We start from the raw sequence: 27,276 nt of genomic DNA on the forward strand, positions 1-27,276 counted from the left end.
GCCTGGATGTGAATCAAGGCTCTGCTGTGCACTTACTGGCTACTTGACCTCAATCTAGTTGCCCAACTTTTTAGGCTTCATCTGTATTATTGCCTATTTATAGATTAAATCAGAATTAAATTTTATAGATTTATAGATTAAATCATAATTAAAATTAAATCAGTCAGAATTAAAGGAAATAATTCAAGTAAACCACAGAGGAAGCACTTATCATTGATTACAATTACCACTGTTACCAGTGGAAGAGATCCAAGTTACCCCGAGTTACTGGCAGCATATCTGTATGGGTCCAAAATTCAACCGAGGCACAAAAAGCAGAAAAGAGACCAAGGCAAGTTTCAGAGGAGTGGAAGTTTATTTAAAAGGCTTTAGAACAGAAAAGAGAGGAAAATCAGCTTGAAAGAGACCCAAGTAGGCACTGAAGGTACAAGAGAGAAATGACAGCAAAAGGGGCCTTTGACCTTGATCCTGGGACTTTATAAGCTCACCTCTTTCCCAGGATTCTCCCCTTAGGGTGGGCTTTCCGCATGCCCGTGCTTTCCTCACTCTTTGGAATTGAGCACACACAGTGAGTTCAGGGAGTTGTACACATGCCCATCTGAGGCTTTCTTCCTTTTCCAGTGGAGGGTGCCCCCAGAAGATCATATTGCACCATTTTCATCTCTTAACACGCATGCCCAGGAAGTTGCTTCTCCCTGGGGCCTGCATTCAATTAGCATTTTGATGTTAACAGGTGTGAACCATCAGGAAATGGCCTCTCCCTGGTGCTGCCAGTTTTAGAGAAGCAATGCAATAATCTCCAAACCATCACCCGACATTTCTAGTGGGTGGAGGGAGAGCTCTCTCCCGCCCCACTCATGCCTAACTACCTGTAACACTGTTACTAATACATCATCTTCATAACAAAGGATAATAAAGAGTGAAACCAGTTCACAACATTTTCTGTGCTTGCCCTAGACTTTGACTGCTCATCCAAGGTTCTCTGAATGTTTGGAAGTAGTTCAGCGTGGTGGTGAAATTCCTAAATTTTCACCTTTCTCTACTTCATTTCTATCAGTGGATCATTCTTTCACTAACAGAAGGTCTGAACTGCACAGCACAGGTAAACACAGGACTTAGAGAATCCCTGGGCAAGGCCATACCTGGTGGAGAGGATTCCAGTCCTGACAGCATAGGTATGAGAGTTGTCTGAAGCAGACACCATATAGGGCATGCTGAAGGGCTCCCACTGGCTGCACTCACACAGGTCTCTGGATCCAGGCCATCCCTAAGCCTGGAAAGAAACAGAGCCAGTGAAGATGCTTTATCTCACTCTGCACACCAGACCACCCTGATCAGGTTTTGAGAGGAGGATTTTTAATGACATGCTGTATGGAAAACCACTGGTTAGAGAGTGTTATCCAAATACCAGTACTATTCTCATTCCATAAATGTAGGGGTACCATTAATTTACTCTCAAAGGGATATATTTCCGGGTGTGGTGAGGAGGCCAGCCACGGCTTCATTTCCTAATTCCCGATACCTCTCCTCCCAGTCCCGGTCTAGTTTCCACCATTTGTTAAAAGGTTACTGGCTGACAGGATCTTTCTAATTTCTAATTTTCAGAAAAGCAACATTTCCTTACAACATGTGATCTCTAGAGAGCAAATGCTCCAACTGTGCTCCTTACAGCTTATCTTTGGAATTACCAACATAAGAACATGATTTTCCCTAGAGGTTTTAATGCTGACTCCAGAGACTCCATCTAGCTCATCTTTGAAATCACAGTGTGAAGCATAGGGCCACAGTCAATGTTCATTTGGCGAAGACTACAAGCTTGGCACTGAGCTAGTCTGTGATTTCAAAATTAACACACAAACTATCAAACATATAACTCAAAATTAATATAACCCACTATTTGGGCCTCCAGGTATGACTACAGATCCGATGCAAATCATTTGTGAATATTTGTGATGCATTAAAAATCATTTTTAAAAGGATGTTCAAGAATAGGACATTAGGGGAAAGTTGCGGAAATTTGAATAAGGTCTGCAATTTAGTTGCGAGCATTGTTCGAATGTTAATTTCCTGGTTTCGTTTCCTGGTTTATTTCCTGTCAATGTTAATTTCCTGATTATGTAAGATGTTAATAGAGGTAGCAGGGTGAAGGGTATAAAGGAACTCTATTTAATTTTTGCAACTTTTCTTTAAGTCTAAAATTATTTCAAAATAAAAGTTCCAAAAATTCTTTTAAAAAGGATGCTCAGCTTTCAGGTGGCCCAGTGACCTAGGGCGGCGGGCTACATCAGTCAGGCACAGAGATGTGGAGCCCTGCCCTTGTAGCTCCTCTGCCACGCAGGATCTGCAGGCTTCCTCTTCTGCACTGTGTTCATTGGATGTTTGCCTCCCAGACTGAGGGGGAGCTCAAAGGGACCCAAATTCTCAAAGAAAAGTTTTCTGGAGCTACAGCCATCCAAGTCACTGACATTTCAGGAGGCTGTAGGTGATGTATAAAATCCAAATCAAACCAGAAGAATTTAAAGAAACGAGAACTGTCCCTCAGCACCAGATGATTAATCAGGCACTAAAAAAGGGAAATCAAAGGGATGCACAGATTGAGAGTATTTACCTCTGTCCCCAGACACTGACCTCCATGCCCTGGGGCTGTGTAGATGCAGCTGCCTAAAACTTCAGATGAACTTGACTGGAACCACTCTTTCCTACGCATTTGCAAAAAAAAAAAGTATCTGCTTTGTTCGTAGACATTTCCATATTATAATTAAAGAAGAATGTGTTATCTGTTTAGATGTTAATTAAAGGCAACAGACAACTGGTGGAGGAGAGTGGTGGGAAAAGATGTTCAACTCAAAAAACAGATGGAGAGCTGAGCATAGGTGTTTGAAATGAGTAAGGAAATATAAAACTGGGACAAATCTCACTGGTGCTTGAAATTAAGGAAAGGTATCATCCATGAGCCAAAAAATTATTCTAGAGCTAATGATATTGGTAGCCAAAATGAAGAAAGGGGGCAAAAGCCAATGTCCAACTCGCTTCTCATAGAAAATTAGTGTGTTTGGTGGGAAGGATGTAGAGGAGAACCTGAATCCCCTCAACATCCACTCTCCCTTGGAGGAACTTGAGAGCAGTGGATCTAAGAGCCTAAGAAGGTAGGAGGGCTGGGGGCTCAGGGCATAAGCTTCAAACCAGAGCAGCAGCAGTGGAAGCAGGAGGCACATCTTCCCAGTGCGGCAAGGCTCTGCCCTGAGTCAGCAACAGCAACGCCCAGAAGAGGCTGGGCAGGAGACAGGGCATTTCCTTCCCTGAAAAAGCGGGCAGGAGCATGAGGAAAAAGCCTGGCGGCAGCAAGTCTGACTCCTAACACAGTCATTTCCTCAAACAAAGATGGCTGTGCCATACGTCCCATCAGGCCTGGCCAAGGCTTCACGGCCTACACATTTCTCTCAGGCTGTGCCATCGCTGAGCAGCGAACCAGCCTCCAGCTCCAGTTAGAAGGGAGATCCTAAAAGCATCCAGAAGTGAGAATACCAGAAATATCCTTACAACACCCATCTTGGATAGAATCTCATAGATCAAGTTTGAATAAAAAGAAACAATAGCCGGGCCGGTGGCTCACGCCTATAATCCCAGCACTCTGGGAGGCGGAGGCAGGTGGATCACCTGAGGTCGGGAGTTCAAGACCAGTTTGACCAACACGGAGAAATCCCGTCTCTACTAAAAATACAAAAACTTGGCCAGGTGTGATGGCGCATGTAATCCCAGCTACTCCAGAGGTGAGGTAGCAGAATCGCTTGAACCCGGGAGGCAGAGGTTGCAGTGAGCCGAGATTGTGCCATTGCACTCCACCCCAGGCAACAAGGGTGAAACTCCATCTCAAAAAAGAAACAATAGTAACTATATAGTGGGACCTATTTTTTTTATGTAAAACATAGAATTCCAGAAGCAATAAATTAGCATAACATTACATAATATAAATTTATGTTTCCTCCTTTTCTTTTCTTTCCATCTTTTTTTTTTTTTAAAGACAGGGGCTCACTACATTGTCTAGTCTGGTCTTGAACTCCTGAACTCTAGCAACCCTCCCTCCTTAGTCTCTCAAAGTGGCGGGATTACAGGTATAAGCTACCACCCCCTGCCCAACCTGTTTCCTTCTTTTCTTTTTTCTCTCTCAAGCAGTAACAGGCTCTGTGCTTCCTTCCTTGTGGAGGTTTATGGCAGAGCAGAAAGCAGAAGTTGCTGCAATGCTTCCCTTCCTGATTGTTGGCTCCAAAATCTAAAGCAGTTGGAAATTTGCCAAATGTCCTGAGAGAGAAAAGATTCTCTGAGGGAATAAGAAGGAACAGTGAGTATATTCCCTAAAACCAAGACAAGATTCCCAGAAGCCTGCAAGTAGATAAAACCACAGCCCTCTCACTGGTGCAGGAGGAATCGCTGAGAGGTTCCCAGTTAAGCCAAAATGCTGCACACGCCATGCCTGGCACAGACACAGCAGACCTAGGACCGGAAGGTGCAGTGCAAGACGGCTCAGTAGTAATCAGAACAGACTGAGAACCAATGCCTGGGGCTTCCACTCCAATGTCCTAAAGCTGTGTGAGACCTCCTTTTTACCAACCTAGAATGAGAAAGTCCACTAAAAAAATTAAGTGAATTCCCACCAATCTAACAAGATGGGGTCCAGAGTCAAAATTCAGGCAAGGAACAGAGAGTTTTAAGTGTGATGTTTCATGCATACGTGAGTGTTTCACTATACATCTGTTTTGCACATTCACGAAGTTTTTTTTTTTAAAAAGAGAATTCAATAAAATAATAGTACCTAAACAACTTGCCTACTTTCCTCTGTCACTTTTTTCAAATTTGTGAAAGATGAAGCCTCTTGAGTTCAAATGTACATCCCTGGTCCAATCAGCCAAAGCCAGTGCCAGAGAGAGATGCCTCTGGTGTGCTGGGCTTGCCCCTCCAGGGTCCTCTTAAGGGCTGTGAGCAGGGCAGGCCCAGATGGACATGTCTGGGACAAGGTGTTCAGGCAGCCGCCTGAGTCAGAAAAGCGTCTGGCTAAGATCCAGACAGCCTAAAATGAGAGCAGGAAGAATGTTGTGATACCAGATATGTGATGACAGAAGCTTAGAGAAAACTGGAAGAAATGCAGAGTAGAACCAACACGGCAAAAAAGTAAATCAATAATGTTTGGACAAATTTGAGATGCTTTTCCAGAAAGCTAAAGAAAGAGAACAGAGAAAATTATGAGAAAGAAAATAGATACCGAAAACAGAGACTGGCGATCTAACATGTGAATAATGTGTGTGCCTAAAGAAAAGACCAAAACAAATAGAAAAGAAAGAACAATCATACAAAGAAAGAGAAAAAAACCTGCCTGAACTAAAAAAGAAAGAATTACATCCTTAGATGAAAAAGCGTCATTAGGAGCCAGGTGGAATTAAATGGCAAAAGACCAGCTTCCAGACATACCAAGATGCAAATAATGAACTCTAAGGTAAGAAATTATTCCTGGAAGAATCAAAGCAACAAAAACAAAATTACCTACAAAGAAGGAAAGTCAGGCTAACCTTTGCCCACAACACAGAAGCTAGAATTTTAAGAGGGAAAGATATAATCCAACAGTTCCCCACCGGTTAAGTTGTGTTTCCCGTGAAAAGCAACCTGTGCATGCTCAGACGTGCAAGGCCTCGAGGTTCACAACCACACAACCTTCCAGGGAAACTCCTCAGACAGGCCTCGCTCCAGCCACAGATGGAAACCAGAGCATTGGATGTTATGGAATAAAAAGACCACAGTGAGCACTACAATCCTGTAAATGTAACCGTATGTTCAAATTATTATAGATATTGCTATTTAAAAAGTCACTCTTTTTTTTTCTGAGACAGGGTCTCGCTCTGTCACCCAGGGCTGTCTGTAGTGCAGTGGCACAATCATGGCTCACTGCAGCCTTGACCTCCTGGTCTCAAGTCATTCTCCCACCTCAGTCTCCCAAATAGCTGGGACTAGAGTTATGTGCCACCACACCTGGCTAATTTTGTATTTTTCGTAGATACGGGGTTTCACCATGTTGCCCAGGCTGGTCTCAAATCCCTGAGCTCAAATGATCCACCCACCTCGGCCTCTCAAAGTGCCGGGATTGCAGGCATGAGCCACTGCACCCAGCCAAAAGTCGCAAGAGAAGATACACAGCATAAAAGAAATAGACAGGGCCGGGCGCGGTGGCTCAAGCCTGTAATCCCAGCACTTTGGGAGGCCGAGACGGGCGGATCACGAGGTCAGGAGATCGAGACCATCCTGGCTAACACGGTGAAACCCCGTCTCTACTAAAAAATACAAAAAAACTAGCCGGGCGAGGTGGCGGGCGCCTGTAGTCCCAGCTACTCCGGAGGCTGAGGCAGGAGAATGGCGTAAACCCGGGAGGCGGAGCTTGCAGTGAGCTGAGATCCGGCCACTGCACTCCAGCCCGGGCGAGAGCGAGACTCCGTCTCAAAAAAAAAAAAAAAAAAAAAAAAAGAAATAGACACACAGATTACATCCTGAATAATCTAGGGCTAGGTGAACATGTTTTAGAGTAACTCCATTAAGATACAATAACAGTGAATTTGTGGAAAATTTACAATGATTAAGGGGGTAGGGACAGAGGATCTATACTTTAGAAGGTGCCTATTGTTTGAAAAGATAGAGCCAATAGAGGCACTCCACGTGTTCTACTGTGTGGAATGGCCCTTTCCTTAGACAGCTTGGGCTGGCATCACAAAATGCCATAAACTGGGTGGCTCAAACAACACATTTATTTCTCATAGTCCTGGGGGCTGGGAAGCCTATGATCAAGGTACCAGCAGACTCCATTGTTGGTGAGAGCTCTCTTCCCAGCTTGCAGATAGCCACCTTCTCAGTGTGTGCTCACCTGGCCTTTCCTCGGTTTGGAAAGAAACAGAACTCTGTCTTCCTCTTTTTATTTATTTATTTATTTATTTATGAAACGGAGTCTTGCTCTGTCACCCACGCTGGAGTGCAGTGGCGCCATCTCGGCTCACTGTAACCTCTGCCTCACGGGTTCAAGCACTTCTTCCTGCCTCAGACTCCTGAGTAGCTGGGATTACAGGCGCCGCCACCACACCCAGCTAATTTTTGTATTTTAATAGAGACAGGGTTTCACCATGTTGGCCAGGCTGCTCTCAAACTCCTGACCTCAGGAGATCTGCCCTCCTCAGCCTCCCAAAGTGCTGGGATTACAGGTGTGAACCACCACACCTGGCCTGTCTTCCTCTTTTTATAAGGACATTAATTGCATCATGAAGATCCCACCCTCATGACCTAATCTAAACCTAATCACTTCCCAAAGGCCCCACCTCCAAATACCAACACATTGGAGGTTAGGGCTTCAACACCAAAATGTTGCGGGAACACATTCAGCCCATAGCAGCCCATAGCAGCCCTCCTCCTTCCCATCAGAGGGCAGCCTGCAGTGCTGCATCAGTGGGACCTGCTGCTCACACCACTGTCTTCTGCAGTCCCCCACGACATGGACCAGCACAGCTTCGATGGAGCCTACACAGGACAACTTCCTGGCAGCTCAGATCCAGACACCAGATTGCTCTTGCTCCTGGTGCCCCCTCCCTCCTGGCCTCACACAGCCCTGAGCCCAGCCTGTCAACTTTGAGTCAAATGTCAGGTAGCATTTCAGGTCCAGGGACGATGACCCTGAGAAGATGGAAGCTGACCCCCCCAGATCCCTCCTGGGAGGAAGGGATGGGGAACAGGCTGGGGAGGGGCGGGAGGGCTGGTGGGTCATTCCTAGGTATGCTCTATTTCCCTGCAGGAAGAGAAAAGCCCACTTAGCCAGCTGCACACCTGACACACTCACCTGTGAGCAGCCTCAATTGCCACCAAGCTTACAGCTGGGGGAGCTAATGGAGGAAAAGGAGAAGGAAGTTAGGCTGAATGGGTTCCCCCATGAATGGGTTTCTCAAAGTGGGAGAGGAGGTGAAGAAGAGGGGAGGGCAGATCAAGGGGCTGAGGACAGCGGGTGATGCACATAGCCTACAAGTGTGTGCCCATTTCTGCATACAGTATGCACCAAATACGTTTACATTCTATCCATTTTGTACACTGACTGGATGAGTTTGGTTTACATTATAATCTGGGGTTATCCGTGGCCATATAGTTATCTCACCATATTACTTATTGAATTGTGTTTAGGTTTCAGGGGGCAAAACTGTCAAAAATTATTTCATTTTTTAATCTATTATTATAGAAGAGATCAGCTGTATGTTTTTATATAAATGTTGATTACAGTTCACCTTTAAGGATGGTCTCAGAAGTTTTCTGTGAATCATTTACCTCACTGAACACACAAGCTATTCATTATTCCTCTTCACAAAAACTACTATTAAAATAGCATAATGCCAGCCTCGGCAATATGGCAAAATGCTGTCTCTATAAAAAAAAAAAAAAATACAAGATTTAGCCAGGCATGGTGGTGTGCGCCTGTGGTCCCAGCTGCTCAGCAGGCTGCGGTGGGACAATCATGTAAGCCTGGGAGCTCAAGGATGCAATGAACCGTGATTGCACCACTGCACTCCAGCCTAGGGGACAGAGTAAGACTCTGTCTTAAAAATAATAATAATAATATAATGTGTCTAAACACTATTTCACAAATGTTAGAGAGTAAACTAAACAAAAGATCTATTGTGTGCTACAAGATAGGAACCAACAGGATTTTTAGTGCTAGAAAAATTCTTATCTTCTCCTTGGGTGTCAGATGCTGGAGAACAGTTAGTTCAATCAAAGCAAATGCATTTGTCTTAGACACTTTTTTTGAACCTTCAAAATGTAGCTAACAAGTACTTTGCTGATAAGTTGGCTTCTATTTTTAAAGGGAAAATTGTATTTTGTTTCTCCGATTTCTTTCTTCTTAAAGAATTTATGTGATTTTCTTACACACCCCAGTTGACATAATTTGAAAATAACACACCTCCAGGGTACAGGTAATTTCCATGCTCTGTTATCCATTCCAGAGCTTTAAACTAGGGAACAATTTCCTTTGTTTAATAAAATTCACATATCCCTGAATAGAAAAAAACAAAAAATAAGAAATCAAGCCTGTTACAAACATAGAATAAGTTTTATAATCAAGACAGGAATAACCCAATATTACAGCTATTATTTAACATTGCTTTGAGTATTTTAACAAATAGGGGTGGGGAGAAGGCAATAAAAAGAAATAAGTAAAACTATCAGAAAGGGGTAAGAATTATTGAATGACAATCCACATACAAACTTCAGTAAATCACCTGCCAAACTATCAGAACTAATCAAAACATTTGCTAAGGAGCTGGTTATACAACAAATTACCCAAATCGCTAACTTTGCTATATATGAATAATAAATCAAATATGATGAATATTATGAAAAATATACATCCCACCACTTTAATAGCAACATGATCTGTTTATATATAAAGAATAACCATTAACGAGAAATGTGGAGGGTATAGATTGAAAGAAAACTACAAAACTGTGCTACAAGACATAAAGATTTGAACCAAACAGTTTCCAGGGAAGTGCAAGGGTTGTACAACTGAAGTTCTCCAGGCCCACTGACACCCCATTCAAGGCCAAAGGCAGCGACGATGTAATGCCAAACGTAGAGAGCTGGGCTTTCTGCAGGATCCTAGTTATCAACCACTGGAAGATGGGAGGACACTACGCTGAAAAGCTCACCAGGTCCATTTGTTGTCATGTTTTCATGGTAATGAGACTTCACACAAAAGAATATAAACGAGTGGAGCTGTACTATCTTCATAGATTGCAGGTTGCCTGGAGTAGGAGTATGTGCCTCTGTGTTACACTGTAACTGAAGATTAAGCTTGCAGCTATAAAGATGAACCCCATTTTCTCAATATTAGGACAATGAAAATTACTTTCTTGCTTACCTAAAAGTCTAATCATTGCCTCTTTGTGCACATTAAAATTTTTTTTTAAAAAGTCTAATCAGCCTTGGATAGAGAGGAAGGTCAGGAACCAGGCTGATGGAGCCCTGCCGTCTTCAATACCAGCTTTTCAGGATGCCCTGAACTTTGACATCCCACCAACAGATGGGGAAAGAGGAAGAAGGATGTTGTTCACAGACCAAATCGGAATGAGATGCCTTCCCTTCTGCTCACATTCCCCTGAATGCACTCAGTCTCAAGGCCAAACTATCTGCAAGTGGGGAGCCTGGGAAGTGGACCCACGCTGCTTCCACACCCCTCAAGGAAAGAATGGTCAACCGGGTCTACTCAGCAGGTGAAGAAGGAACTGCCCAATTACCTTTTTCATGTAAATGGAGCTTGCCCTTCACACATTTGATTTTACATATTTTGATGAAACTTTTCCTAAGATGCATAACAATTTCCCTGTTTCAACACAGTGGGCAATAGTAAGTCTTCTTCTAGGGCTGGTGACTGTCATGAACACCAGCCCTCTCATTGGGACTACTTTCAGGAACTCTTGAGGATTTGCTGATCCTCCGCCTCTGTACTAAAAGGTCCTGGGTTACTGTCTTTTTAAAAAAAAAAACTCTTTTGAAATGTTTTTTCTGAATCCTTCCTCGGAGTCAGATGGCATCTGTCACTTTCTCCTGCTTCCACAGGCAGACTTCTAACAGTTCCTTTCACTCTAATATCTTGCTTCTACTAAGGGTTTATGTTAAGGTGTACAAATTGCATCTAAAGTTTAAAAAAAAAAAAAAAGAACAGGGGGGCCAGTCATGGTGGCTCACACCTGTAATCCCAGCACTTTGGAAGGCTGAGGCAGGTGGATCACTTGAGCCCAGGAGTTCAAGTCCAGCCTGGGCAACATGGCAAAATTCTATCTCTACCAAAAACACAAAAATCAGCCAGGCATGGCAGCATGCTCCTGTGGTCTCAGCTACTCGGGAGGCTGAGGCAGGAGGATCACTTGAGCCCAGGAAGTCGAGGCTGCAGTAAGCTATAATCTCACCAGTGCACTCCAGCCTGGGAGACAGAATGAGACCTCGTCTTTAAAAAAAATAATAAAATAAATTTAAATTTTAAAACAAAATTGCCTCAGACTAAATCCATTCCTGAGTAAAGAGTATGAGTTTTTATTAGCTGGACTTTCTAGCATTAATTTTGGTTATCTAATCCTTTTTAAAAATTTTTCTTCCAAGTTTTTGTGGTTTCAGTAGTTGCAAATAAACAAGTATATTGACTGGGTGCAGTGGCTCTCACCTGTAATCCTAGCACTTTGGGAGGCCAAGGCCGGCAGATTGCTTGAGCTCAGGAGTTCGAGACCAACCTGGGCAACATGGTGAAACCCCATCTCTACAAAAAAATACAAAAATTAGCCAGGCATGGTGACATGTGCCTGTAGTCCCAGCTACTCTGCACTCCAGCCTGGGTGACAGAATGAGATCTTGTCTCAAAAAAATAAAATAAGAAAATTATGTTGGCTTATGATATAATCCTAGAAAGCAGAACAAAATTATACCTAAAAGACAATGGCCTTTCCAATAGAGTACTGACTAACGAGGAAAGAAGGCTACAATATATTGTCATGTAGGAAAAGAGTCAGCTGCAAATGACATTATAGTGTAATTCCATTTGTTAACTTTTTTAAAAAAGCATACATTTGTAATGCATAGAAAAAAATCTGAAGAAATTAGGAGTAGTTATCGCTGAGATGTAGGATTACTGAGAACTTTTACATACTATGCCATTTATTTATGTATTGTTTGGCTATTTTATAAGAAGAAACTATTTTATGTAAGCTAAAAAAACAAGAAGAGGCCGGGCGCAGTGGTTCATGCCTGTAATCCCAGCACTTTGGGAGGCCGAGGCGGGCGGATCACAAGGTCAGGAGATCGAAACCATCCTGGCTAACACGGTGAAACCCCATCTCTACTAAAAATACAAAAAAATTAGCCAGGCATGGTGGTAGGCGCCTGCAGTCCCAGCTACTCAGGAGGCTGAGGCAGGAGAATGGCGTGAACCTGGGAGGCAGAGCTTGCAGTGAGCCGAGATCGCACCACTGCACTCCAGCCTGGGCAACACAGCGAGACTCCATCTCAAAAAAAAAAGGAAGAAGAAGAAGCTGGGTGTGGTGGTATGTGTTTCTAGTCCCAGGCACCTGGGAGGCTGAGGTAAGAGGATCACTTGAACCCAGAAGTTCAAGGTCAGCCTGGACAATACAGCAGGACCCTGTCTCCATAAATCGATAAATTAAAAGATTTTAAAACACAGTTCACAGTGTCTTCTCAGAGCATGAGCTCCTGGAAGACACGGATGACGTATGAGCACTCCTCTATATACTTCCTGCGGCCACAAATAAGAAGGCTCTCAAAATTAAAACACTGATTTTTATAGACCAGAAAATAAAAGAAAAGAAAAAACTAGAGGATAAACTCAAAGTTGATCTCATAGACAGAGCAAGTTCCAGGGAAGTGTTGCTGGTTTCCGCCTTGGAGGACCTCTACCTGGAAATCTGCTGGGTACCATATTAAGCACTTTCAAGAGCCCATCAAAGCCCTGGCAAGTTCGTAGTAACCAGAGCCACATTCTAACCTATATACCAGAACTATGGTGAAACTGTACTTTGCTGGGAAAGGATTCTGTGTTAAGAAGGCTTCTCAGGAACTACTCCATTCTCTAATGAAAACACTGATCATCTAATGTGGGCATCCAACATGTATTTAGTAGGTTTTTGCCTCCTGGTGCATACTGAGGAGATCCCACAAGACACCTTCTGCCCAGCATTTTCTTGCTACCATGAATGAATCTATAAAATATTCACATGAATACAAATATGAACTCCAGAATACCCCAGTTTAAATGAAAATGCATTCACTGGTAAAAGTAATGTATTCATTAAACAGTGCCACAAAAGCGCTGCCTAACAGATTTTTCCGAAACCGAAGGTCATGCAACAAGAAGCATGTATTCTTTTGTTCTTAAGTCTGCAGGTCTGCTGGGACAGATCAGCCTCAGGCTGTGGGTGTGCGAGTCAGTTGGGGCAGCTCTGCTCCATATTTCACACTTTCTATTGGGAACAGCAGAAAATCAAGAAATGTTCATGGCAATGCAGAAGCACAAGAGGGCAAGCCAAAACCCACAAGCATATTTTAAGCCTTTGCCAACATCATGTTCACTGACATCCCATTAACCAAAGCAAATCACATGGCCAATCCCAACATCAGTAGGACAGGGAAATATAGTCTCTCTCTACTGAGAGGAACCAAAAAGTCCCATGGCAAAAAGCAGGGACATAGGAGGGTTGAAGAACTGGGAACAAAAATGCAATCTGTCAAAGGTAACATTAACTTACTGTTAACCAGTTATACTGTTAACCAGTTATACACGTTTCAATATTTAACTGGTCTTAAAAGTAAGACACAAAAGGAAGACAGAAGGAAGGGGGAAAAGTGAGACCTAGAAACATGTAGCATTTTGGACATTGCCTAGGACACAGAAGGGCTAGGGAAGGAGCCACAGTGGCAGTCTCTGGAAAAGAACATCATAAAGCACAGCATCTTCATGATTGAAATTTACTGATGAAAATCAGAAATGAAGAAAAAGAAGGTAAGACAGCAGGAACACATAGATACATGAAAGATACAAGAAGTCCAAGAGAAAGACAAGTTTTAAGAAAATCACACACAGAAATGAAATGAAGCTGTTCCAACATAATGTGTTTCTCCATTTGAAACTGGCATTTTTTGTATGATCATCACTAGTCTATTATGTGTGGCTTACTATTTATAGTCTGAAAGAGCTGTGAGCCACTAGAACAATTTCTCTGCAAGAATCTTCTCTACAAGAAAAAAGAAAAGTGTGTATGTGTCGGTGGGGGTGTGGGGGTGTATGTGTGTACACACACAGAATTTTTTTTTCAAACCAGGCAGATAAGAACCTCCCTGAAATTTGAACTCTGAATGTAGGGAAACAAAATTGAAAATAGTAAGAGCTCACTCATCCTTATGTTTGCCCTAAAGAGGCTGTATTAGTCCATTTTCACCCTGCTGTAAAGAACTGCCCAAGATTGGATAATTTAAAAAGGAAAGAAGTTTAATTGATTCATAGTTCAGCATGGCTGTGGAGGCCTCAGGAAACTTACAATCATGGTGCAGTGGAAGGCAAAGGGAAAGCAAGGCACCTTCTTCACAAACCAGCAGGAAGGAGAAGTGCTCAGTGAAGTGGGAAGAGTCCCTTATAAAACCATCAGATCTCATGAGAATCACTATCATGAGAACAGCATGGGGGAAACTGCCGCTATGATTCAATTACCTCCACCTGCTCTCTCCCTTGACACGTGGGGATTAGGGAGCTTATAATTCAAGATGAGATCTGGGTGGGGACACAAAGCCTAACCATATCAGAAGCTGTCCCATGATCACTGGTCCCCAGGTCCTCAGAGTTGCTCCAAATTTCTGATCCCTCCATAGCCCCCCTCTGAATTCCCTCTCTTCCACATCTCCTTTAACTCTATGAACCATCCCTTCATCCTACCAATACATTTTCAACTTAAATAAGCCAAAATTGACTTATGTGGCTTTCAACCACAGAACTGCATCCGGTACAAGTCCCTTTCCCATTTTCTATTCCCCAAGGAGACAAGAAAGCGAATACTAAAGATGCCTTAAAGCAAATAATAAGGCATGCCATCACTCAAGAATCTAGTATCTAAATCCACTTCGTGAAAATGACTGTTACTATGGCAACTTTTCCATGTATATTCTTCAGTGACTTTATAATGTATTAACATTTTAATGTAAACTAGACTGTATTGGCTTATTTGGCCTTGAGTCCTTTTAAAATATAGATTGTTGGCCGGGCGCGGTGGCTCAAGCCTGTAATCCCAGCACTTTGGGAGGCCGAGGCGGGCGGATCACGAGGTCAGGAGATAGAGACCATCCTGGCTAACACGGTGAAACCCCGTCTCTACTAAAGAATACAAAAAAAATCTAGCCAGGCGAGGTGGCGGGCGCCTGTAGTCCCAGCTACTCCGGAGGCTGAGGCAGGAGAATGGCGGGAACCCGGGAGGTGGAGCTTGCAGTGAGCTGAGATCCAGCAACTGCACTCCAGCCTGGGCGACAGAGCGAGACTCCGTCTCAAAAAATACATAAATAACTAAATAAATAAATTAATTAAATAAAATATAGATTGTTTTATCTCATAAAAATTATCAGAGCCTCTAATCCAAGATGGCAGAGTGAGCCAGCAAAATGACTTTTCCCTCTAAAATTGCTATGAAAATGACACTACAAAGGAAAGCCCTCCATGCTTACCTCCCACCACCACCATTCTAGACACACACACACACACACACACACACACACACATACACAAAACCCACTAGAGTCCCAGTTCTTGGCATCAAAATCTGTTCTGATAATCCAACATGGTTAATATGGGCAATACCCCTCCCATTAACTGATAAATTAAAAATAATCAAAGGAAAATCCTAATTTTTAAAAATAGAATCTGACGAGTTGCATAGAACATTCATCTGGAAGAATAACTATTTGAACTAATAAAATATTTTTTGTTTGTTTGTGTGTTTGTTTTGAGACACAGTCTTGCTCTGTTGCCCAGGCTGGAGTGCAGTGGTGCAATCTCGGCTCACTGCAACCTCCGACTCCCGGGTTCAAGCGATTCTCCTGCCTCAGCCTCCCAAGTAGCTGGAACTACAGGCACCTTCCACCATGCCCGGCTAATTTTTGTATTTTTAGTAGAAGCGGTGTTTCACTATGTTGGCCAGACTGGTCTTGAACTCCTGACCTCGTGATCCGCCTGCCTCAGCCTCCCAAAATGCTGGGATTACAGGTGTGAGCCACCGTGCCTGGTCGAGCTAATAAAATGTTTAAGAAAAAGAACACTGTTCAGATAGGCCATGACCATAGAGAAAGTCAAGGTAGGTCACAGTAGAATAGTCCAAAGAGCCCCTGGGAGGTGGAGCATAGGGAGGGATGCTCCTATTTCTCATCATTATAAGTCACACGAACTTCCTCATTATCTGCATCCAGGACAAATTCACACCGAATTTGGGGCAGCAAATTGTTCCCAAGACCATATGGGACTACTGAGCACCATGTACCTCATTCATGTGCCACATGATTCTGAGATTCACCCACTCACTACGTCAGAGAAGAGCTTCATCCTTCCTGAAGAAATCAATCAGGCAGTCAAAGAAGATGAATAAAGGAGGAAATAAAAAGGTGAATCCATATATCCTGGTGTCAGTGATGTTTTTACATCTTCAGAGAACCTAAAGAGAATTTTTAAATCCAGCAATAGAGAAAAACAGAAGATTTTGCACAATGCAGGTCCAAAAAGAAGAAGTGTTAAAAAAAAAAAAAAAAAGTCTGAACTACAAGTAGCAATCCTATTAATTCCAGAATTTCCACACAATGCAAGACCTAGAAGGCATGATACTGGGCACCAAAGAAATGGAAAGGTGATGAGTAGGAAAGGTGATGAGTAAGAAGCTAGTGTTGAGAAGATAGAGAACGAAGTGTGCACCTGCTTGCCTCATCTTCGTGGGGGTACTGTATTAGCTTGGCTAGGTTAAATGGAAGTAGGAAAGACAAAGTAGGGAGTATGAGGAGAAGGAAAAGAAGGAAGAATAAAGAATTTCTACAAGGCAGGCATGTTGGCTCACTCCCAGCTACTCAGAGGCTAAGGCAGGAAGATTGAGCTGAGGAGTTCAAGACAAGTCTGGGCAACATAGTGAGATCCCATACCTCAATTTAAAAAAAATTCCCAGCAAATTATAGTAATAAAAATTGTGGTGTGAGTAATTGCTCAATGAAACTGGAACACGGAGTCCATAACAGACTCACATGTATTGGAATTTAACTTACCATAAATGTGGCATTTCAAATGAATGAGAAATGAAGCCTAGTTTAATAAATAAGTTTAATAAATAAGTTGTAGCAATTAGGTAAAAATTGAAAAAATAAAGATACCTCACACTATACCATCCAAAAAAAAAAAAAAAGCCAGATAATGATAAAGACCAAAAGTCAAAAAACAAAAGTATAAAATTACCAGAAAAAAAAAAAGTAAGAACATATGAACAGGAAAGCCCTATTTAAGCAAAACGTAAACATCCAGAAACAATGAAGAAAAAAAAAAGAATGCCTAATTTAGCTACATCAGGGGTCCCGACCCCCGCGTTGTGGGTCTGTGGCCTATTGGAACTGGATCTCACAGCAAGAGGTAAGGCAGTGGAGCATTACTGCCTGATGTCAGATCAGCAGCCACATTAGATTCTCATGAGAGTGTGAACCCTGTTGTGAACTGGGCGTGCGACGGATCTAGGTTGTGTGCTCCTCACGAGAATCTAATATCTGATGATCTGAGGTGGAATAGTTTTATCCTGAAACCATCCATACCCCACCAACCACCACCACCAGTCCATGGAAAAATTGTCTTCCACAAAACTGGTTCCTGGTACCAAAAAGGTTGGGGACCACTGAGCTGCATAATTGTTAAACTTTGTATAATGAGAGAAATCTTTAAACAAAGTTAAAAGATGGAAACATCCAAATCTGTAACATATTTGCAACATAAGTAATAAGTCAAAAAGAAAAGGAGAGGAACTCTATTTTTTTTTCTTGTGCAAAGGAACATTGGCAGAGACTTTTCAACATCTCCAATTTTCATTTTGTCCTCCTTCCATAATAATAAAAATTTTAATTGGACATGTAGTTGCCCAAAATAAAGCGCATATTTCACAGCCTTCCATAAAGCTTAGTCACATGAGGCCATGTGGAGTCACATGGGTTTTCTGCCCACAGAAATGTAAGGAGAGAGCCATGCGGGCATTTCCAAGAACCTTCTTAAGAGATAATCTGTGTGAGCCCCTGACACCCTTCATCTGTTCATTCATCCTGCCACCCGGAGGGCAGATGCTTCTGTCTTGGACCTTGAGGGCTAGAAGAAGAATGCAGTAGGATACAAGGCTGCAGAGGGGGCAACAGTAGATCAGGGAGACCAGGTATGTCAAATTGAGCAATTTGGACCAGACCCTGTAATCGGAAGTCTCACTCAATCACACCACACCCAATGTCTCCTTTTTTTTTTTTTGAAACGGAGTTTCGCTCTTGTCACCCAGGCTGGAGTGCAGTGGCGCAATCTCAGCTCACTGCAACCTCTGCCTCCCAGATTCAAGTGATTCTCCTGCCTCAGCCTCCCAAGTAGCTGGGATTACAGGTGCCTGCCACCACACCCAGCTAATTTTTGTATTTTTAGTAGAGACAGGGCTGGGCTTGGTGGCTCATGCCTGTAATCCCAGCACTTTGGGAGGCCGAGGCGGGTGAATCACCTGAGATCAGGAGTTCAAGACCAGCCTGGCCAACATGGTGAAACCCTGTCTCTACCAATGTCCCCTTCCTATTGAAAGATTTTGTAGCTTGCCCTTTACTATCCTAAAGTGAAAATCATGGAACACATAACCTATCTGCACTCCTAATTTTTAATAATACAATATCTTAACTGTAATATAAAGGAAAAAAGCAAAGTAATTAAATAAAATAATATGCTCAGACACACCCATACCTACTAGAAAAGACATCCTACTAATGTCCAAACTGCTGTCCCCATCCCCACAAACACTTCTGGAAGCAATAAAGAGCCAAGGAAAGCTTTTCAAGCAGAAAATAATTTCATATCTTAGCTCAAGTTCCCTAGAAAACAGAGCTCAAAGGTAGGATTAAGGTGTTAAAATTTTATTGGGAAGCAAAGCCTCAGAGCAGTGAAGTGAAGGAAGAATCTAAAACAAATGCAACTACTTACTCCTTTATGACAAGCCATAAAGAGGCAAAGTCAAGTTTAGCTTTACTCGAAAGCTAAAAAAGTACACTGCTTGGCCACACAAGATGTCCCTGGACAGGCTATGTGGGACAACCATGCCCTGGACAAGTCCATGGAAGGGACTCCTTTCTCCTGCTTGTCAAAGTTGCCCCAAAGGATTTAACCCTGGCTTCTTTACCCAGAAGTAGGGGAGAAGCCAAGAGTATGGTTGGTCAGACTGAAGTGGAATTGCAGGGGCCTGCGTAGAACAATAATCCAAGGGTCTGTGAAATTGATAAAGCTGAGAGAATCTACACAGGTAGGGAACATGTGTCTGATATACATGGTTAGATTTGCGTTTTCAAAAAAATAATCCCTAGAAGCTGTGGAGTGTGAATTTGAAGGGGGTAGAAGGTGGCGACAGCAGGGAGACAAAAAGACCAGATAAGAAGCTGGGCCAGGCATGGTGGCTCACGCTTGTAATCCCAGCACTTTGGGAGGCCGCAGCAGGTGGATCACCTGAGGTCAGAAGTTCGAGACCAGCCTGGCCAACATGGTGAAACCCCCGTCTCTACTAAAAATACAAAAATTAGCTGGGCATGGTGACACACGTCTGTAATCCCAGCTACTCGGGGGGCTGAGGCAGGAGAATCGCTTGAACCGGGGAGGCAGAGGTTGCAGTGAGCTGAGATCACACCACGGCACTCCAGCCTGGGTGACAGAGTGAGACTCTATCTCAAATAATAATAATAATAAATTAATAATTAATTCAGCAATCACTGCAGAAATTCAACCCCATCAACTGAGCAAATTTTTGAAAATAAAATAAATTATAATTTATTTGTAAATAAAAAAGAACCTTACTTACTGTTGGGAGAAAAAGCTGAGTGTTGGGAGAGAAGCTGAGGCAGGGCCTGCATGTCTGCTAGGCTTGCTGGCTCCTTGCTTCTAACACTCCCATTATCTCAAGGGGAGATATGTTTTTCATTCACTTGATACACTGTTTCCTTTCAACCCCCACATCCTGCAGAGATATGTTTTTCATTCACTTGATACACTGTTTCCTTTCAACCCCCACATCCTCACCACCTGTTTCTTTGTTTGAGCACCATTAAGTAGCATGGGCTCCCAGAGCTCTGGGCCTTGGCAGCCTCCAAACTTGCAATGGGCCCCTGGTCCCACTTTCTCTCTCAAACTGTCTTTTTCTCATTTCTTTGACTCCACTGGACTTCGTCGCCCCCACGACCTGGTGTTGGGTCTGATCACCCCAACATTTACAGATAACAAGTAAAAAATAATCGTAAGTAAACAGACAACATGCTGCTTAGAAATGGAAGAATCGTGCTTAGAAATGGAAGACTTGTTCTTAGAAACACTGGAAAGGATATCATCAGAGTTTTCTAGCGCAGTCAGTAAAGTCCAGATCAGAAAACTTCTACTCCACATGCCCTTATCGCACCCTCCCTCAGTGTGTAAATGATTGCCTGAAGTGTGGACAGTGTGTGCCTGTATATCAAAGATATGAAATAAGCATCAGTAGGATCCTTACGATGCACTCGAGAGCAGGCGTAGGCTCTGTCTTTGGCTAGAGGAGTAGCTGTAACCTTGTCTCCGTTTGCTATGTTTGAGGGCATATAGTTTGCTCCCTGATATACCAGAATCCAATTAACTCAAATGGCTTATAGACCACATAAATACAAGGCAGTACCTGCTGTCCAATCCCTACCACACTGCAGGTACTCAACAAATGTTAACAAAATCCATTTGTTTATTTACACAACCAACATTTATTGAATGCCAAATATGTGCCAAAAGTGTTCTAGACATTGGAAATAGAGCAAACACATTTTTTAAATTTTTTTGTATTATAAAAGTATTAAAGATTGTGCAAAAAAATGAAGCAATACAAGGATATATTAAAAAAAAAAAAAAGCTTATCAGCCCCATCCATACCCCACACCTTTCAATCCTACCCCTCTGAGGTAACCAATTACTTTCGTTTTTGTTTTTTGAGACAGGGTCTGACTCTATTGCCCAGGCTAAAGTGGAGTGGTATGAACATGGCTCACTGCAGCCTTGACCTCCTGGGTTCAAGTGATCCTCCAACTTCAACCTCCTGAGTAAGCTGGGACTATAGGCACGTGCCATCACACCCAACTAGTTTTTTAACTTTTTGTAGAGACTGGGTCTATGTTGCCAGGCTGGTCTTGAACTCCTGGCCTCAAGCGATCCTCTTGCCTCTGCCTCTCAAAACGCTGGGATTACTAGCATGAGCCACCATGCTTGGCCCAATGTATCTTTTTCTAACATTTTTAATTGATAAAAATTATACATATTTATTGTGTGCAATATGTTGTTTTGAAATATGTATACACTGTGGGGTAACTAAATTGAGCTTATTAACATATGTATTACTTCACATACCCATCATTTTTTTGAGGTAAGAACACTTAAAATCTAATCTTTTAGCAATTTTCAACACAATGCATTGTTATTAACTGTATTCACCATACTGTACAATAGATCTCCTGAACTTACTCCTCCTAACTGAAATTTTGTATCCTTTGACCAACATCTCCCCAACACCCAATTCTCAGCCCCGGTCACCACTATTGCACTCTCTGCTTCTACGAGTCCAACTTCTTTAGAATCCACATACAAACGAGATTATGCAGTATTTGTCTCTCTGTATCTGGCTTATTTCAAATAATATAATATCCTCTGGGTCCATCCAGGTGTCACAAATGGCAGGATTTCCTTCTTTCTTGAAGCTGGATAGTATTCATATATAGCATTTACATTTTATTAGGTATTATAAGTAATCTAGAGATGATTTAAATCTCTAGATTGAATGAGGGGGCTGGGCATGGTGGCTCACACCTGTAATTCCTGCATTTTGGGAGGCCAAGACGGGAGGATCACTTGGGATGAGGAGTTCAAGACCAGCCTGGCCAACATGTGAAACCCCGTCTTTATATAAAAAATAAAAGTATATGGGAGGATGTGTGTAGGTTATATGCAAACACTGTATCATTTTATATCAGAGACGAGAGCATCAGCAGATTTGGGTATCTGCAGGGTGTTCTGGAACTAATCCCCCACAGATCCCAAGAGATGACTGTACTTGGTCACTTGTCTTTTTTTGACAAATGTCTATTCAAATCCTTTGCCCATTTTTTAATTGCATTGTTTGTTTTCTTACTATTGAGTTGTTTCAGTTCCTTGTTATTTTAGATATTAATCCCTTATCAGATGTTTGGTTTGCAAATATTTTCTCCCATTCTGTAGGTTGTCTCTTAACTCTGTAGACTGTTTCCTTGGCTGTGCAGAAGCTTTTTAGTTTGATACAATCCCATTTCTCTATTATTACTTTTGTTGCCTGTGCTTTTGGGTTTATATTTAAAAATTCAGGCCTGGGTACAGTGGCTCATGCCTCTAAACCTAACACTTCAGGAGGCCAAGGCACGAGGATCTCTTGAGGCCAGCAGTTTGAGACCATCCTGGGCAACATAGTAAGACCTCGTCTTTAAAAACAATTAGCTGGGTATAGTGGTGCGTGCCTGTATTCCTTGTTACTTGGAAAACTAAGGCAGGAGGATCCCTTGAGCCGAGGAGAATGAGGCTGCAGTGAGAACTATGCTCCTGACACTACACTACAGCCGGGGAAACAGAGCAAGACCCTGTCTCTGAAAATAAGTAAATAAATACATTTTAAAAAAATCTTTAAATAGATTTTATGATTCCAAGTCATCAAAGAACACGAGATGTCTTTACATTTGTTCAGATAATATTTACAACTTTAACTAAGCTTTTATAACTTTAAATAGGTCTTATATCTTACTAATTTTACTGTCAAGGTGAAACTATTTGATTTCTGAAATTTGCTTTAAAGTACTCCTGGAGGTAAGGTGGAGAGACAGGATGGAACAAGAAGGGCAGAACATTGACAATTGTTGAAGCTGGGTTATGGGTACTATTCTCTTGGTTTCTGTGGATGGTTTGGTATTTTGAAATTATACTCCTCCCTGCTCTGTAGCCTGCCACGGCCCCCCGAGCCCGAGTGGTTCACTGCACCGTGAAGGCACATTCCAGACGCCGGGAACTCGCGCCTCCAATCCCAGACACTATGTCCAGCAAAGGCTCCGCGGTTCTGGCCTACAGTGGCGGCCTGGACACCTCCCGCATCCTCGGGTTCCTAAAGGAACAAGGCTATGACGTCATTGCATACCTGTCCAACACTGGCCAGAAGGAAGACTTCCAGGAAGCCAGGAATTAGGCACTGAAGCTTGGGACCCAAAAGGTGTTCACTGAGGATGCCAGCAGGGAGTTTGTGGAGGAGTTCATCCGGCCGGCCATCCAGTCCAGCGCACTGTATGAGAACCGCTACCTCCTGGGCACCTCTCTCGCCAGGCCCGGCAGCGCCGGCAAACAAGTGGAAATCGCCCAGCCGGAGGGGCCGAGTATGTGTCTCACCGCGCCACGGGAAAGGGCCTTGTTTGAGCTCATGTGCTACTCGCTGGCGCCCCCCCCCCAAGATAAAGGTCATTGCTCCCTGGAGGATGCCCGAGTTCTACAACTGGTTCAAGAGCCGCAATCACCTGATGAAACAGGCAAAGCAACATCGGATTCCCATCCCAGTCACTCCCCAGAGCCCGTGGAGCATGGACGAGAACCTCATGCACATCAGCTACCAGGCTGGAATTCTGGAGAACCCCAAGAACCAAGCGCCTCCAGGTCTCTAGACGAAGACCCAGGACCTGGCCAAAGCCCTCAACACTCCTGACATTCTCGACATCGAGTTCAAAAAAGGGGTGTCCGTGAAGGTGACCAATGTCAAGGATGGCACCACCCACCAGACCTCCTTGGAGCTCTTCGTGTACCTGAACGAAGTTGCGGGCGAGCACGGCGTGGGCCATATTGACATCGTGGAGAACCGCTTCAATGGAATGAAGTCCCGAGGTATCGGTGAGGCCCCAGTAGGCACCATCCTTTACTACACTCATTTAGACATCAAGGCCTTCACCATGTACGGAGAAGTGCGCCAAATCAAACAAAGCCTGGGCTTGAAATTTGCTGAGCTGATGTATACTAGTTTCTGGCATAGCCTTGAGTATGAAATTTGTCTGCCACTGTAACGCCAAGGCCCAGGAACCAGTGGAAGGGACAGGGCAGGTGTCCGTCCTCAAGGGCCAGGTGTACATCCTCCGCTGGGAGTCCCCACTGTCTCTCTACAACGAGGAGCTGGTGAGCATGAAGGTGCAGGGTGATTATGAGCCAATTGATGCCACGGGTTCATCAACATCAATTCCCTCAGGCTGAAGGAATGTCATCTCCAGAGCAAGGTCACTGCCAAATAGACCCCTGTACAATGAGGAGCTGGGGCCTTCTCAATTTGCAGATCCCCCAAGTACAGGCGCTAATTGTTGTGATAATTTGTCATCGTGACTTGTTCTCTCTGGCTGGCAAACGTAGTGGGGCTGCCAGACCTCAGCTTTGTTCCCTGGTCGCCCTGAAGCCTGCAAATGTCATCATCGAAGGGAAGGGTGGGGGCAGCTGCGGTGGGGAGCTATAAAATGACAAAACGATTTTTTAAAACTACACTCCTAAATATTTTAAGCTTTTATAAAACTGTAGAAAATAAAAGTTTTCTAATTTCCTTTCAAAGTACTTACTGCTAATATAGAGAGAAGTTGGTGCTTTTTGTATATTTATCTTGCATCTGCCCACTTTTCCAAAATGACCTACAATTCAAATAGTTTATTACTAAAGTTCCTTGAGTTTTCTAGGCAAATAATGAAGTCACATAGACAAACATAAATAGTTTTATTTCTTCTTTTTCAAGGTTTATGGCAATTATTTTATTTTCTTACCTTTCTTTGACAATGTAACATAATAATAGCACATGGACATCCTTTTCTAATTTCTGATTTCAGTGAAATGATTTCAGAGTTTTGCTATTTAGAATAATGTTTGCTATTGGGTTTAGAGATAACAGTCCTTATCCTAGATAAGTAGTTTCCTTGTATTGTTACTTAGACTTGTTTTTTAACAGAAAAGTCATCACACCCTATTAGCTTAGAATTTTTATTAGGAATGGCTATTAAATTTTATAAAATATTTCTTCAGTGTATATTGACAGGATCATATAGTTTTTCCTTTACAGTATTATCATAATTCATTACCAATGGTAATAGATGTCTTGATAGGGAACCAGCCTGTATACCTGAAATATATAGACTAGGGCATAATTAAAATACTCTATTCTATAGCAGTATGTTGTTATTTTATTATATAACTTGATTTTTATTAATACTTTATTTAGAATGTTAGCATCTGTATTAGTAAGTGTAAGGATACATAAATAACCAAAGTGTTTTTTCTACTCTCTACTCCCACAGAGTCACTCAACATTTCCAACACCAGATGCATGGGTTTTTCCCCACACACCAAAACAGTTCTGCAGATGCCTCTCCAGTGGACACCAGCTAGGTGGCTGCCAATTCAATTTAATTCTGACACTATCCACCTGGAGATCACATCCCACAGGCTGAGGGCTCAGTCCCACAAGACTGCCCACACCACTGCAGATGCGGTTGCAAGCACAGATTGTGGCCTGTGCTTCTGACCAACCAGCTCTAAGTCAGGGTTTCCACAACTTCCTCCTGGGATTCGATTAATTTGCTAGAGCAGCTCACAGAACTCAGGGAAACACTTACATTGGCCCATTTATTATAAAGGATACAGATGAACAGCCAGCTGGAAGACATGCATACCACAAGGCATGTGGGAAGGGAAGCAGAGATCCCATGCCCTTCTGGGGTGCCACCCTCCAGGAAACTCCATGCGTTCAGCTATCCAGAAGCTCTTCTGAACCCTGTCCTTTCGTTTTTATGAAGACTTCATTACTGCAGCATAACTGATTACTACCCATTTGTTAATCAACTCAACTTTCAGCCCCTCTTCTCTCCCTAGAGGCTGGAGGGTGGGGCTGGAAATTGGAACCCTCTAATCATGCCTTGGTCTCTCCAGAGATGCGGAGGGAGCTTTTTGCCAGTATCACAATAAGTAATCTCAAGAGAGCAGGGACTTAACCTGTTTTGTTCCCTGCTATATTCCCTGCCCCTAGAATAGTACCTGACATTCTTAGTAGGTGCTCAATAAACATTTATTGAATGCATGTGCAAGTGAAATTAGTCTACGATGCCCTTTTCTTTGCATCCCCTGTAACTGATTGAGCTATGAAAGCTGTGCTGGCTTTATTAAATGACTTAAGGAGCTTTCCATCTTGTTTTATGGGTTGTTGTTGTTTTTTTGCTTTTGTTTTTGTTTTTGTTTTGAGATGGAGTCTCGCTCTGTCACCCAGGCTGGAGTGCAATGGCGTGATCTTGGCTCACTGAAACCTCTACCTCCCAGGTTCAAGCGATTCTCTTGCCTCAGCCTCCCAAGGAGCTGGGATTACAGGTGCACAGCCACCATGCCCTGCTAATTTTTGTATTTTTAGTAGAGTATTTTTGTATTTTTGTATTTTTATTTTGTATTTTTAGTAATCCAAAAGTTATCTGGCAGCATAATTCTTCACGTCCAAGTGGTCAAGACTTTTAGATACTTTTAAAATTATTAATTTATAATTTTAATTATGCTCAAATACTGTGGCCTATATTAGTCCATTCTCACACTGCTATAAAGGACTACCTGATGGTCAGAGTGGTGGCTCACGCCTGTAATCCCAGCACTTTGGGAGGCCGAAGTGGGCAGATCACTTGAAGTCAGGAGTTCGAGACCAGCCTGGCCAACATGGGTGAAACCCTGTCTCTACTAAAAATACAAAAAAAAAAGCCAGCCTGGTGGCATGCCCCTGTAATCCTAGCTCTCCAGGAGGCTGAGGCAGGAGAATCGCTTGAACCCGGGAGGCAGAGGTTGCAGTGAGCTGAGATTGCGCCATTATACTCCAGCCTGGGTAACAAGAATGAAAACTCCATCTTAAAAAAAAAAAAAAAAAGAACTACATGAGACTGGGTAATTTATAAAGAAAAGAGGCTTCACTGGCTCCCGGTTCTGTAGGCTATATGGGAAACATGATGCTGGCACCTGCAGCTTCTTGGGAGGCCTCAGGAAACTTTCAATCATGTCAGAAGGCAAAGGAGACACAGGCACATCTTACACAGCTGGAGCAGGAGCAGGGTGGGAGGTGTTATACACTTTTAAACAACCAGATCTCATGATAACTCTATCAGCAGAACAGCACTAGAGGAATGGTGCCAAACCATTCATGAGAAACTGCCCCCATGTCCAACCACCTCCCACCAGGCCCTATTGCCAACACTGGGGTTTACAATTCAACATGAGATCTGGGTGGGGACACAGATCCAAACCATATCACGGCCTATGGTATACCTCTTCTATTTTTTAATGTATCAAGAATTGCTTAGGCTAGGCGTGGTGGCTCATACCTGTAATCCCCACACTTTGGGAGGCTGGTGGGGTTG

At 43.0% G+C, this 27,276-nt stretch overlaps 2 pseudogenes; both read left to right on the plus strand.

The window, feature by feature from the left end:
• Nucleotides 1-2,296: 2,296 nt before the first annotated feature.
• On the plus strand, nt 2,297-2,627 carry LOC117099253 (annotated as a pseudogene).
• Nucleotides 2,628-22,916: 20,289 nt separating this feature from the next.
• On the plus strand, nt 22,917-24,228 carry LOC117099370 (annotated as a pseudogene).
• Nucleotides 24,229-27,276: the final 3,048 nt, after the last annotated feature.

The sequence above is a fragment of the Trachypithecus francoisi genome, unplaced genomic scaffold (assembly GCF_009764315.1).
Source record: "Trachypithecus francoisi isolate TF-2019V2 unplaced genomic scaffold, Tfra_2.0 Lachesis_group16, whole genome shotgun sequence".
Taxonomy (NCBI): Eukaryota; Metazoa; Chordata; class Mammalia; order Primates; family Cercopithecidae; genus Trachypithecus; species Trachypithecus francoisi.